The sequence below is a fragment of the Arachis hypogaea genome, chromosome 19, assembly GCF_003086295.3.
Source record: "Arachis hypogaea cultivar Tifrunner chromosome 19, arahy.Tifrunner.gnm2.J5K5, whole genome shotgun sequence".
In the NCBI taxonomy this organism is placed as follows: domain Eukaryota; kingdom Viridiplantae; phylum Streptophyta; class Magnoliopsida; order Fabales; family Fabaceae; genus Arachis; species Arachis hypogaea.
In genome coordinates, this window is record NC_092054.1 from 116,092,043 (window position 1) to 116,105,733 (window position 13,691).

The window sequence follows — 13,691 nt, forward strand, 5'->3', positions numbered from 1 at the left end:
CATTATTTTGATCTATACAAAATTAAGATAAGTTGATTCGAGTTACCATATCGAGTTCCGACCCCATCGCATCTGGTGCGGTATTTATAACCCACAAACTTACCGGTAAGTGCACCGGGTCGTACCAAGTAATACCTTACGTGAGTAGGGGTCGATCCCACGAGGATTGATGGATTAAGCAACAATAATATTTGACAGGCTTAGTTAGACAAACAGAAAAGTGTTTGGAAGTTCAAAGGCATTAAACAATATTAAAAATATTAAAGATAGGTAGATAAATAAGTTGGGAATAAAATATTGAGAAGGCAGTTAAGGTTTCAGAGTTATCTATTTTCTGGATTGACTTTTCTTATTAACTATTTTAATTATTTAAGATTTAATTCATGGCAAACTATTTATGACTAGACCCTAATTCCTTAGACCTTCCTAGTCTCCTCTAAAATTCATCAACTGCCAATTCCTTGGTCAATTGATTCCAATTAGAGGGTGATGATCAAATTCCAGTTTATATGCCACAAGAATCTTAATTGTCCAAAAATAAAGGGATTATATGTCACGTATCCCGTTAAATACAAACAATTAAAAATTCAGGATAATATGTTTTCAAGCTATTGTTCAAGTAAAGAGCTTTTCCAAGTTTTACAAGAACTCAAATAGAAAATGGGTCATACTTCCGTTCCACCCAAATTCATAAAATAAAGAACAAAAACAATTATTGAAATATAAATCAAAACATTAATTAAAATAGAAAAATAGTAATATCAATCCATACAATAGACAGAGCTCCTAACCTTAACAATGGAGGATTAGTTGCTCATGGAATATGAAATGTAAATTTGTATGGAATAATGTTGTGGAATGTTGTTCTGGAACCACCCTATTGGGATCCCTTTTATAACTAATCCTAATTAATTTAAAATCTAATTTTTAAAATTAAAATAATATCTTTTCCTAGAATTCAAATTTGAATTTAAATTCGAATTAATTTAAATAATCAAGTCTTCAATGGATGGATGGGGACCACTTGTTTCGTCCATTCTGCAGCTTCTAATCTGTGTTTTCTGGGCTGAAAACTGAATTAAAACAGCCTAGAAATTGCCCCAGCGTTTTCTGTTAATTATGCAGATCGCTCATGTGACGCGTCCGCATCGTCCACGCGTTCGCGTCATTTATGCAGATTCCAGTCCACGCGTTCGCGTCAGGCACGCGATCGCGTCATTGCGTTTTCCTCCATTCCGCGCGGTCGCTTGAGCTATGCGTCTGCGTCGGTATTCGCTGGTCATCTCCTTGGTTTCTTCTCTTTCTCTGCAGAAACTACATCAAATCCATCCGAATGCTACCTAAAATAATTAAAAGTGCACAAAACTCAAAATAGCATCCATAGTGGCTAAAATATAATTAATTCTTAATTAAACTCAACAAATTAGATGCAAATTCAAACCAAAAAGATAGACAAGATGCTCACGCATCACAACACCAAACTTAAACTGTTGCTTGTCCTCAAGCAACCAACACTAATATAAGCTTAGGATGTGAATTTGCATGAGAATGAGAGTTCGATTAAGCTCATGTCTCTTCTTATAGTGGAGTTTACAACTGCAATCCTGAATAGTTTTGGCATCTCACTTTATCCTTTGAAGTTCAGAATGATTGGCATCCATAAGAACTCAGAATTCAGATAGTGTTATTGACTCTCCTAGTTCAGTATGTTGATTCTTGAACACAGCTACTTTATGAGTCTTGGCCATGACCCTAAACATTTTGTTTTCCAGTATTATCACCGGATACATAAATGCCACAGACACATAACTGGGTGAACCTTTTCAGATTGTGACTTAGCTTTGCTAGAGTCCCCAGTTAGAGGTGCCCAGAGTTCTTAAGCACACTCTTTTTGCTTTGGATCACGACTTTAACCGCTCAGTCTCAAGCTTTTCACTTGACACCTTCATGCCATAAGCACATGGTTAAGGACAGCTTGATTTAGCCGCTTAGGCTAGGATTTTATTCCTTTAGGCCCTCCTATCTATTAATGCTCAAAGCCTTGGATCCTTTTTACCCTTGCCTTTTAGTTAAAAGGGTTATTGTCTTTTTCTGCTTGCTCTCTCTTTTTTTTTCTTTTTTTTTTATTTTATTTTTTTCTTTTCGCCATTTTTTCGCAAGCTTTGTGTTTTTCACTGCTTTTTCTTGCTTCAAGAATCAATTTTATGATTTTTCAGATTATCAATAACATTTCTCTTTTTTTTCATCATTCTTTCAAGAGCCAACAATTTTAACATTCATAAACTTCACTATCAAAAATATGCACTGTTCATGTCATGCATTCAGAATCACAGAAAATACCACCACATCTAAGTAAGTGAGACTACTCTAAAAATTAAACTCAAATTATCATGCACTACATCTGTTTTTCTTTCTTTTTGATTTCAAGCTTAGTGGGCAATACATGAGATATCTTTCAGAATTAAAGCACTTAATAGAAAAATTAAACTATAACCTATGAATCTACTAATAAAGGATCATGCAATAAACAAAACAAAGTAGCAGGAAATCGGAGCATACATAATAAAAGCGGGAGGGAATAAAAAATGAAAGATACTCAACCACCTGGGTTATCTTCACGGTCGTTTTATTCTTCAGGTTGTGCTCCTTTGTGAAGATGATTCGCCTCCCTTTGGTGCCATAAGAATAAACGGAAAACCCTTAAGCGAAGCGTCAACACCAAACTTAAAGGTTTGCTTGTCCTCAAGCAAATAAGAACTAAAAATAGAAGAGACAAATGTTAAAATAAAAGAAAAAATAAAAGGATAAGAGAATAAGAGAGAATTAGGATTGGGAGAGAGAGAGAAAGAAAACTGGGCGGCGCAAGCGACGCGTTCGCGTCAATGACGCGATCGCGTACGTCGCGTATTCTTCATAATGACGCGTTAGCGTCAGGCATGCGTCCGCGTGCCTTAGATTTTGTGCGATTCGCGCGAAGCCAGCCGTGCGCCCGCGTGACTTTCTGTTCGCATGGCTTGGGAGCCAAATTTTCCTATGACGCGTTCGCATCGTGCACGCGTTCGCGTGGATGGCCATTTATGCAAATGACGCGGACGCGTCGGGCACGCGTCCGCGTGACCAAATTTGTGCTTTTAGCACACTTCTTGCCTCAAGCCAGCACAACTTTCTGTCCAAACGCTCTTTTACGTCGAATTTGCAGGTCACGCGTTCGCGTCGGTGACGCGCTCGCGTGAATGGCGAACATCACAAACGACGCGAACGCGTGGGGTACGCGTTCGCGTGGGATCGTTTGTGCTAAAGGCATGAGTCCAATGCCACTCCCGCGCAACTTTTTGTCAATTTTCATTTTTCACGTACACATGATTGACGCTTCCGCGTCATGTGCCTCTCCCGTGTTTTTTTTTTTTTTTTTGCTTGAGGTGTTCGGTTCCTGGAAGAATATAGCTGCATGATCAGAAAATTAGTAAGAACTCAATAAAAATAAAATAACTAAGAAAAATACCACTACAAAAAATAGCTAAGGATACAAAATTATCGGGTTGCCTCCCGACAAGCGCTTCTTTAACGTCACTAGCTTGATGATCAGCTCTGCTAGTTCAGCAGATGAGTGGACCTCTGGCGATCAATCTTGCCTCCAAGATAGTGCTTCAACTTCTGGTCATTCACTGTAAATTTTCTGTCAGAATACTCTTCCTGTATTTCCACATGACCATATGGTGAAGCTCTAGTAACCACAAACGGTCCTGACCACCGGGATTTCAGCTTCCCGGGAAAAAATTTGAGCCGTGAATTATATTGAAGTACTCTCTGTCTTGGCTCAAAGACTCTGATGGCAATCTTCTTGTCATGCAGTAGCTTGGTTCTCTCCTTATAGAGCTTGGCATTCTCATAGGCTGAATATCTGAATTCATCAAGCTTATTCAACTGAAGCATCCGCTTAATTCCTGCAGCTTCTGAAACAAGATTCAGGTACCTGATTGCCCAATAATCCTTGTGTTCCAGCTCAACTGGCAAGTGATAGGCTTTGCCATAGACCAACTGATATAGGGACATGCCAATTGGAGTCTTGTATGCTGTCCGGTAAGCCCATAGAGCATCATCAAGCTTCCTTGACCAGTCCTTTCTTAAAACACTGACGGTCTTCTCTAGAATCCTCTTAAGTTTCCTGTTGGAAACTTCAACCTGTCCACTTGTCTGAGGGTGATAGGGGGTTGCCACCTTATGACGGACTCTATATCTGTGCAGAAGAGAATCTAGCTATCTGTTATAAAAGTGACTTCCTCCATCACTAATGAGTGTCCTTGGGACACCAAATCGGCTAAAGATATATCTCTGAAGAAAGCTCATTACCACCTTGGCATTATTGGTGGGTAGAGCCACAGCTTCCACCCACTTGGACACATAATCAACTGCCACTAGAATATAGTTGTTTGAATGTGAGGGTGGGAAAGGTCCCATGAAATCAATACCCCACACATCAAATAACTCAACCTCAAGAATCCCCTGCTGTGGCATTTCGTGATTGGCAGGGAGATTTGTGGCTTTTGCACATCTGTCACAGTGCTTCACAAATTTTCTTGAATCTCTGAAGAGAGTAGGCCAGTAGAATCCGCTCTGAAGGACTTTTGTAGCTGTCCTTTCACTACCAAAGTGGCCTCCATATTCAGAACCATGACAGTGCCAAAGAATCTGCTGTGTTTCTTCATCTAGGACACATCTCCTTATTATACCATCTGAACACCTTTTAAAAAAGTATGGTTCCTCCCAAATGTAGTACTTTGCATCAGTCAATAGTTTCTTTACTTATTGCCTGCTGTACTCCCTTGGAATAAAATTCATGGCCTTATAATTTGCAATATCTGAAAACCATGGAGCCTGCTGAATGAGGAACAATTGCTCATCTGAAAATGTCTCAGTCACAGCTGTGGGTGGTTGTACTCCTGCTTCAGGCTCAATTCTAGAGAGATGGTCAGCCACTTGATTTTCTGACCCTTTCCTGTCTTTTATTTCAATATCAAACTCCTGAAGGAGCAACACCCATCTCTGAAAAGTTGCTGGAGCATTGCAAAGTCCAAATGGCATTCTCCTGTAGGCAAATACTCCAAAGGGGCATGTGAATACTGTCTTCTCTTGATCTTGAGGGTCCACTGCAATTTGATTATATCCAGAATATCCATCTAGAAAATAATAAAAAGCATGACCAGCTAACCTCTCAAGCATCTGATCAATGAAAGGCAGGGAAAAATGATCCTTCCTTGTAGCAGTGTTGAGCCTCCTGTAGTCTATGCACATTTTCCATCCTGTGACTGTTCTTGTAGGAATAAGCTCATTCTTTTCATTCTTGATCACTGTCATCCCTCCTTTCTTGGGAACTACCTGCACAGAACTTACCCAAGGACTGTCAGAAATAGGGTAAATAATACTTGCTTCCCATAATTTCATTACCTCTTTTTGGACCACCTCTTTCATAGTTGGATTAAGTCTCCTTTGTGGTTGCACAACTGGTTTGGCATCATCTTCAAGGAGGATCTTGTGCATACACTTGGTTGGACTAATCCCTTTCAAGTCACTAATGGTCTACCCAAGAGCTGTTTTATGGCTCTTGAGCACTGAAACAAGTGCCTCTTCCTCTTCAAGCTTCAGGGAAGAGCTAATAATTACTGGATATGAATCATTTCCATCCAAGAACACATATTTCAGAGAAGGGGGTAAGGGTTTGAGCTCAAGCTTGGGGGCTTTCTCCTCCTTGATTGGTGTGTTCATCAGGTCCTTTTGGGGTGGTGAATCGTCAACTTCAACTAATTCACACTCAGAAATAGGATCCAGAACATCATTAAGTACCTCAGTTCCCAGTACTTCTTGAACAAGTGGTTCAATAACATCTATTTTCATACACCCCTCAGAATCATTGGGGTGTTTGAGGGCTTCAAAAACATTTAGGACCACCTGTTCTTCATTGACCCTCAGGGTTAATTCACCCTTTTGCACATCAATCAGGGCTCTACCTGTAGCCTAAAATGGTCTACCAAGTATAATAGAGGGTTTTACCTCCTCTTCCATGTCTATAACAAAATCAACAGGGAAAATAAATGGTCCTACTTTAACAAGTAAATCTTCAACCACACCCACAGGTAATTTAATAGAAAGATCAGCAAGTTGAAGAGAAATACGAGTAGGTTTTACCTCCTCAATTTGAAGCTTTTTCATCACTGAAAGTGGCATGAGATTGATGCTAGCTCCAAGATCACATAAAGCTCTATGAATGCCGACTTCTCCAATGGTGCAAGGAATGACAAAGCTTCCTGGGTCTGGCATCTTCTCAGGAAGGGTGTGTTGAATAATAGCACTGCATTCCTTGGTTAACACCACGGTTTCTTGCTCCTTCCAATTCCTCTTGTGGGTCAACAACTCTTTCATAAATTTAGCGTAGAGAGGCATTTGCTCCAGAGCCTCTGCAAAAGGAATGTTGATCTGCAGCTTCTTGAAGACATCTAAAAATTTAGAGAATTGCTTTTCTTTGGACGCCTTCTGAAGCCTCTGAGGATATGGCATTTTTGGCTTGTATTCAGGGGTCTTTGGTAAGTTGGGATAAGTGTCAAGAGAGTCAGAAAACGGGTTGTCTGCACGCTTAGGAGGGGCGTGCTCTACTTCTTCCTTCTTCTCCTCTGGAGTTTCTTTTTCAACTAGATCTTCATTGACCTTGGTCTCAGAACCAGCTACCTTACCACTTCTCAATTGAATAGCCTTGCAATCTTCTCTTGGGTTCACCACTGTATCACCATGGAATGTATTTGAAGACCTTTCAGGTAATTGCTTGCTCATTTGACCCATTTGCACCTCCAAGTTTCTAATGGAGGCTCTGGTTTCTTGTATGAAACTCATCATCATCTCCCATTTAGAATCTTCTTGGGATTTAGAATTTGCCTGCTGAGGTGATTGTTGTTGCTGAGACTAAAATTGGCGGGTTATTATGGTTGTTCTGTTGAAAACCACCTTGAGAACTATTGTTGAAGTTCTGAGGTCTCTGAGGTTGATCTCTCCACCCAAAATTTGGGTGATTCCTCCATCCTTGATTTTATGTCTTAGAATATGGATCATTGTTAGAATTTCTAGGACCACTCCCCATGTAATTCACCTGTTCAGAAGAGGGTTGAGCATAATCATAATTATCATTTTGCATAAAGTTACCTGTCATGTCATAGGAGGTATCTTGGGGTGGATTTTGAGTGTTGATAGCTGAGACTTGCATGCCACCCATCTGTTGAGTAAGTAGATTTATCTGCTGAGATATAAGCTTGTTCTGAGCAAGAAGAGCATTAACAGCTTCTACTTCCAACACACCACTCTTTTGGGAGGTCTCAGAGTTCACAGGATTCCTGTTAGATGGGTAGAGATATTGGTTGCTTGCAACTAATTCAATGAGCTCAATAGTCTCCTCTGGTGTTTTCTTCTTGTGCAATGAATCGCCTACAAAAGTATCTAAGCTCATCTTGGACATCTCACCCAAGCCTTCATAAAAGATATCTAGTTGGGTCCATTTGGAGAACATGTCTGGAGGGCATTGCCTAGTCAGTAGCTTGTATCTCTCTCAAGCTTTATAAAGAGTTTCACCCTCCTTCTGTCTGAAAGTCTGAACCTCCAACCTAAGCTTAGTTAGCTTCTTTGGTGGGAAAAATTTAGTGAGAAATTCAGTAACGACCTTTTCCCAAGTATTCAGACTCTCCTTTGGTTGGAAATCTAGCCATAGCTTTGCTTTATCCCTCAGAGCAAACGGGAAAAGCATGAGTCTGTACACCTCTGGATTCACTCCATTTGTCTTCATAATATCACATATCTGCAGAAAATCAGATATGAACTGATTTGGATCTTCATGAGGAAGTCCATGATACTGGCAATTTTGTTGCACCAAGGTGACCAATTGTGGCTTCAACTCAAAGTTGTTTGCATTTATAGGAGGCACCACAATACTTTTTCCATAAAGATCCGCAGTAGGGGCAGAATAAGAGCCAAGCACTCTCCTCTGTTGATCATCCCCATTCGGATTTACCACATTGGCATTAGCATTATTATTTGCCATAGTGGATTCTGCAACCTTGCAAAATCTTGCTTGTTGTAAACGTCGCCTGAAAGTTCTTTCAGGTTCAAGATGTTCTTTGTCTCTGTTCCTGCGCATAAACAATCAGAAGACAAGAAAATATGGGACTCTCTACGTCAGAGTGTAGAGAAGTCCCTGTGAGGTAACCTGTATAAAATAATAAAATAAAAATACAAAATAAATAAAAATTCAAAAATTTTTAAAAATAAAATAAACAGAAAAAATTAAAATAAGAATAAAAATAAATATAGGACACCAAACTTAATTTCAGAAATTAAAAAAAATATTAGTGCTAATTTTTTTTTAAATAAAATATTTTTTAAATTAAAAACAAAAATAAAATAAGACTAATAAAATATAAAAAGTAAAAAAAATGAACGGAAAGAAACAAAATAAGAATAAAAGAAAATAAAAATAAAAACGAACAATAAATCAGGAACGAAAGTTTTGAAAAAAATAAAATAAAATAAAATAAAATAATAAAAGATAAAAGGAAGTAAAAAAAAACGAAACAGGGGAAAGGGAAGTGTTAACGTAAAAAAAAAAAAGAAAGGAAGGAAAATTGTTAATTTTATTTTAATTAATTTTTTTCGAAAAATAATAGAACAATATTTAAATAAAATTAAAATTAAAATGCCTAATCTAAACAATCAAACAACTAATAGTTGTTAATCACAGTCAATTCCTGGTAACGGCGCCAAAAACTTGGTGCGGTATTTATAATCCACAAACTTACCGGCAAGTGCATCGGGTCGTACCAAGTAATACCTTACGTGAGTAAGGGTCGATCCCACGAGGATTGATGGATTAAGCAACAATAATATTTGACAGGCTTAGTTAGACAAACAGAAAAGTGTTTGGAAGTTCAAAGGCATTAAACAATATTAAAAATATTAAAGATAGGTAGATAAATAAGTTGGGAATAAAATATTGAGAAGACAGTTAAGGTTTCAGAGTTATCTATTTTCTGGATTGACTTTTCTTATTAACTATTTTAATTATGCAAGATTTAATTCATGGCAAACTATTTATGACTAGACCTTAATTCCTTAAACCTTTCTAGTCTCCTCTAAAATTCATCAACTGCCAATTCCTTGGTCAATTGATTCCAATTAGAGGGTGATGATCAAATTCCATTTATATGCCACAAGAATCCTAATTGTCCAAAAATAAAGGGATTATATGTCACGTATCCCGTTAAATACAAATAATTAAAAATTCAGGATAATATGTTTTCAAGCTATTGTTCAAGTAAAGAGCTTTTCCAAGTTTTACAAGAACACAAATAGAAAATGGGTCATACTTCCGTTCCACCCAAATTCATAAAATAAAGAACGAAAACAATTATTGAAATATAAATCAAAACATTAATTAAAATAGAAAAATAGTAATATCAATCCATACAATAGACAGAGCTCATAACCTTAACAATGGAGGATTAGTTGCTCATGGAATATGAAATGTAAATTTGTATGGAATAATGTTGTGGAATGTTGTTCTGGAACTACCCTATTGGGATCCCTTTTATAACTAATCCTAATTAATTTAAAATCTAATTTTTAAAATTAAAATAATATCTTTTCCTAGAATTCAAATTTAAATTTAAATTCGAATTAATTTAAATAATCAAGTCTTCAATGGATGGATGGGGACCACTTGTTTCGTCCATTCTGCAGCTTCTAATCTGTGTTTTCTAGGCTGAAAATTGAATTAAAACAACCCAGAAATTGCCCCAGCGTTTTCTGTTAATTATGCAGATTACTCATATGACGCGTCCGCGTCGTCCACGCGTTCGCGTCATTTATGCAGATTCCAGTCCACGCGTTCGCGTCAGGCACGCGATCGCGTCATTGCGATTTCCTCCATTCCGCGCGGTCGCGTGAGCTATGCGTCCGCGTCGGTATTCGCTGGTCATCTCCTTGGTTTCTTCTCTTTCTCTGCAGAAACTTCATCAAATCCATCCGAATGCTACCTAAAATAATTAAAAGTGCACAAAACTCAAAATAACATCCATAGTGGCTAAAATATAATTAATTCTTAATTAAACTCAACAAATTAGATGCAAATTCAAACCAAAAAGATAGACAAGATGCTCACGCATCAGTATCTAGCCGAGAAATTGAAAGTTTTTTTTACAATCATTTCACCCAAATGTACATTATTTTGGCTGATGTATGCTTAGGTCTTTCTTGGTACAAACTCTTTAGTCTTGTATCCATTGTAAGTAACTTCGCCTTCCACCTATTTCATTCACATCAAGCCAAATAGTGAATTGTATGATCAGCATAATATATAGTAGTATCATGAGTCATGGCATGATATTTGAATAATATATATGATAGGAGTGAAAAATATACCCTCAACTCAGGGTCCAATTTTGCAGCCAATGCAAGTAAAAGAGTAGTTTTCCCTGAAGAAGGTGGACCAAGCAAAAGGGTCCTCGTGCACAAACCCAACCCAACATAATGGTCAAGTATATATATATATATATATATATATATATATATATATATATAGGTTTCTTAAAACTAATATGTTGAGCTTCTCAAATTTTGTTTCTTATATATATATATATATATATATATATATATATATATATATATATATATATATATATATATATATATATATATATATATATATATATATGAATAAAGAGCATATTTTATGAGCTAACTCATTGTGAAAGAGTTTTCTGGTAACATGAAGTTTTCAAGGTATCATTCCACCAGTTTCTATACATGGTTGTTTATGAACCGTATCGATTCAAAATTGACAAAAACCACCACCAAAGATCAAACTCTGGAAAAATAAATATATTATAAATAAAAAAGGAAAAAGCTACAGACAGTAAAGTCAAATAGGTGCACCAAAGTATTAAAGTGGAGCAGTGACAAATTCAAGTTTTACTGTTGAAGAAAAAAAATAATAATAACAACTTACAGTGGGCCTTTCTTGAGCTTGCTAAGGAGGCCATCTTTAGCTGAGGTTATTGAGTTGAATTTGAAAACTGAAATTGATTAATCGAAACTAGCTAGCAATTTGTTCTTTACAGCTATTTGTCAATGTCATCATTCCCACCAAAGAGGCCATCTCTATCTTAACGCCATCAGAACTTACTCCAAAATTCATCCACATTCTAATTTGACATATTTATACACAAATATATAGTGACTTGATAATACTTAACCACTAGCAGTGATTAGAGGTAAATAATAATGCTTAACCACTAGTAATTAATTACTATTTACATTTGTAATTATTTGCATCACTTCCTGCTAGTTAGCAGTATAATTGATGAATACTCTTGATTTATGAGTCAGTAATAATCAATATATATAACAATGATTTAATCAAATATATAGTGACAACACATGTATTTATACACAAATATATAGTGACTAATTTTTTGTATGTATATAGCATTTTTTATGATAAAATTACAAGTATTTTGTAAAAAAAAATTGTGCAAGTAAATGAGAGAAGCAAGACAGTTTATCTTTAATTGATGCTCTATCATGAAAGGAATTATGTTTTAGATGAAAAATTCTTATTTTTATTTTCACCAATATTAAAATCCTTAGTGTTTTTATTTGTCAGCATCATTGGGTTCATTCTTAAAAAACTATTATCTGACACAAGGATAGAGGATTCCAAAATTACAAGTGACTCCACCAAGAAGGAGCTGAAAAGTTCACCAACTTCTAATCTGATCTTATCATTATATATGAAGAAAAATGAAATATGCTCTACAAAACTGAACTAAGAAACAGAAAGATGCAAAAAGTGAGAGAAATGACTAAAGAAGAATAAAAACAACTCAATTCACCTTATCCATGAGAGGAACTCTTCCATATGGTGCTGATCTTTCAAAATATTGAACATAGAGGTGACCCAACCTATCATTCAAATTCGAGAGGCTATTATCATGTTCAAATCCTCCCTCTTCTGATGAGGTTCCATCCCACCTCCAAAGCTTATCGCTCTCACTCTCCTCGCTGTACGAATCGTGGTATGAGTCTCTTGTCTCGCAGCACCGGATTCAGCTTCTTTCCTGAAATTAACACACATTCAATTGTTTTTTTATTCATCAGGTTCCCATTTCAATACTCTACAGTTCAAAGAAAAGATTGATGTTGCCACCAATCATCAAGCATTGAACCATGCACAACATAATTCACCAAATCATACTCCATCAACTCAACTAATTAAGACAAGAAACAAAAACAAAAAACAAAAACAAAATAAAATAAAATCCATCTCACAAGTATCATGAGAGTTTGACTAAAACAGATATTAACACCAAACAGGTCTATTTGGTCAGAGAACAAAACACCAATTTAAGGAGTGGTGGATTATTTGAGGATAGATTCATGATATTCTGGAACAGGAAATTCTATGAGTGGTAACAGATCCAGAAGTGCGAGAAGGAAAACGAAGGAGAAATAAGTATGGATTTTCTGTTCTGTAAAGGCGTGGAAGAGATTAGGGTTACCTGCACAGCTGAGGTGAGATCGAAACAGAGCGATTTCTGCACATTAGGGTTTGATACGAAGCGACGCGAGCACACACAAAGAAGAGCCGGGAGGGGGTGTGACGGAGCTTCGGTGTGACAGAAGTTCAGTGCGACGGCGGTGCAAGGCGGAGAGGTCGCCACCGATGGAGCGTTTGGAAGAGAGGGGTGTGGAGGTGCGGATAAGCATCATGTGAAATGAGGAGACACGCTTAAAGCAAAACCCTTATTTCAACATTTCTGACGGAATATTTTAAATTATAGACAGATTTTTTGTCTGTAATAATTTAATAAAATGCAATGTTTTATTATTTAATTACAGACAAATTTTCTATTGGTAACCATCACTACAAGAAATTATCAGAATAGCGACCGATTTAGCGACTGATTTTGGTAGTGGCTAAAACCTTGGTGGCTAAATTTAAAATAGCAACCGATGTTGGTCGCTAATATTTAGTGACCGATTTTAGCGACCAATTTTCATCCAAGGCCACCTAACCATACAAATTAATTATGGTCGCTAACAAGATCGGTCGCTAAATAGCAACCAATATTTTGGTTACTAAATCGGTCGCTAATTTTTCAGTCGCTAAATCGGTCGCTAATAGCTAACTTCAAAATTCTAAAATCGATTGCTAAATCAATCTCTAATGCTGCTTTCAAACTATAAATTTTAACTAAATTTCACATATATCACTATTACAATTTAATTTATAAATATAATTGTAACTCAACAAAATAACTAAATAATCAAAGATAGATAACTATTTATTAAGATCGAATGCCAATAATTATTGAAAATCATAACAAGATGAAATGAAAAATAGATTCTAATACAAATAAATTTATATTTATGTATACTACATATATGTATTAAAAAATGAAGGCAGAAACAAATCTACACAAATACAACAAAATTATGCATCTTTGATTACTGATAATGACCTCTTTAGTTTCCTCATCCTCTCTTCTTCTTTCTCATCTCCACAAAGTGACAGCTTCAATGTCAGGTCTATTTTGTTGCTGCACTTCATCTGTTCCTCACCATAAACTTTCTGAAATAATAAGAAATCCAAAGTTGCC

General features: G+C 36.5%; 1 long non-coding RNA gene across 1 annotated transcript; it reads right to left on the reverse strand.

The window, feature by feature from the left end:
- Positions 1 to 9,565: 9,565 nt before the first annotated feature.
- Positions 9,566 to 12,403, reverse strand: LOC140181807 (uncharacterized). The gene is made up of 4 exons (XR_011877274.1): positions 11,925 to 12,403; positions 11,039 to 11,234; positions 10,193 to 10,336; positions 9,566 to 10,067 (listed from the first exon to the last, which is right to left on the reverse strand). It is a non-coding gene; the product is annotated as an uncharacterized lncRNA (long non-coding RNA).
- Positions 12,404 to 13,691: the final 1,288 nt, after the last annotated feature.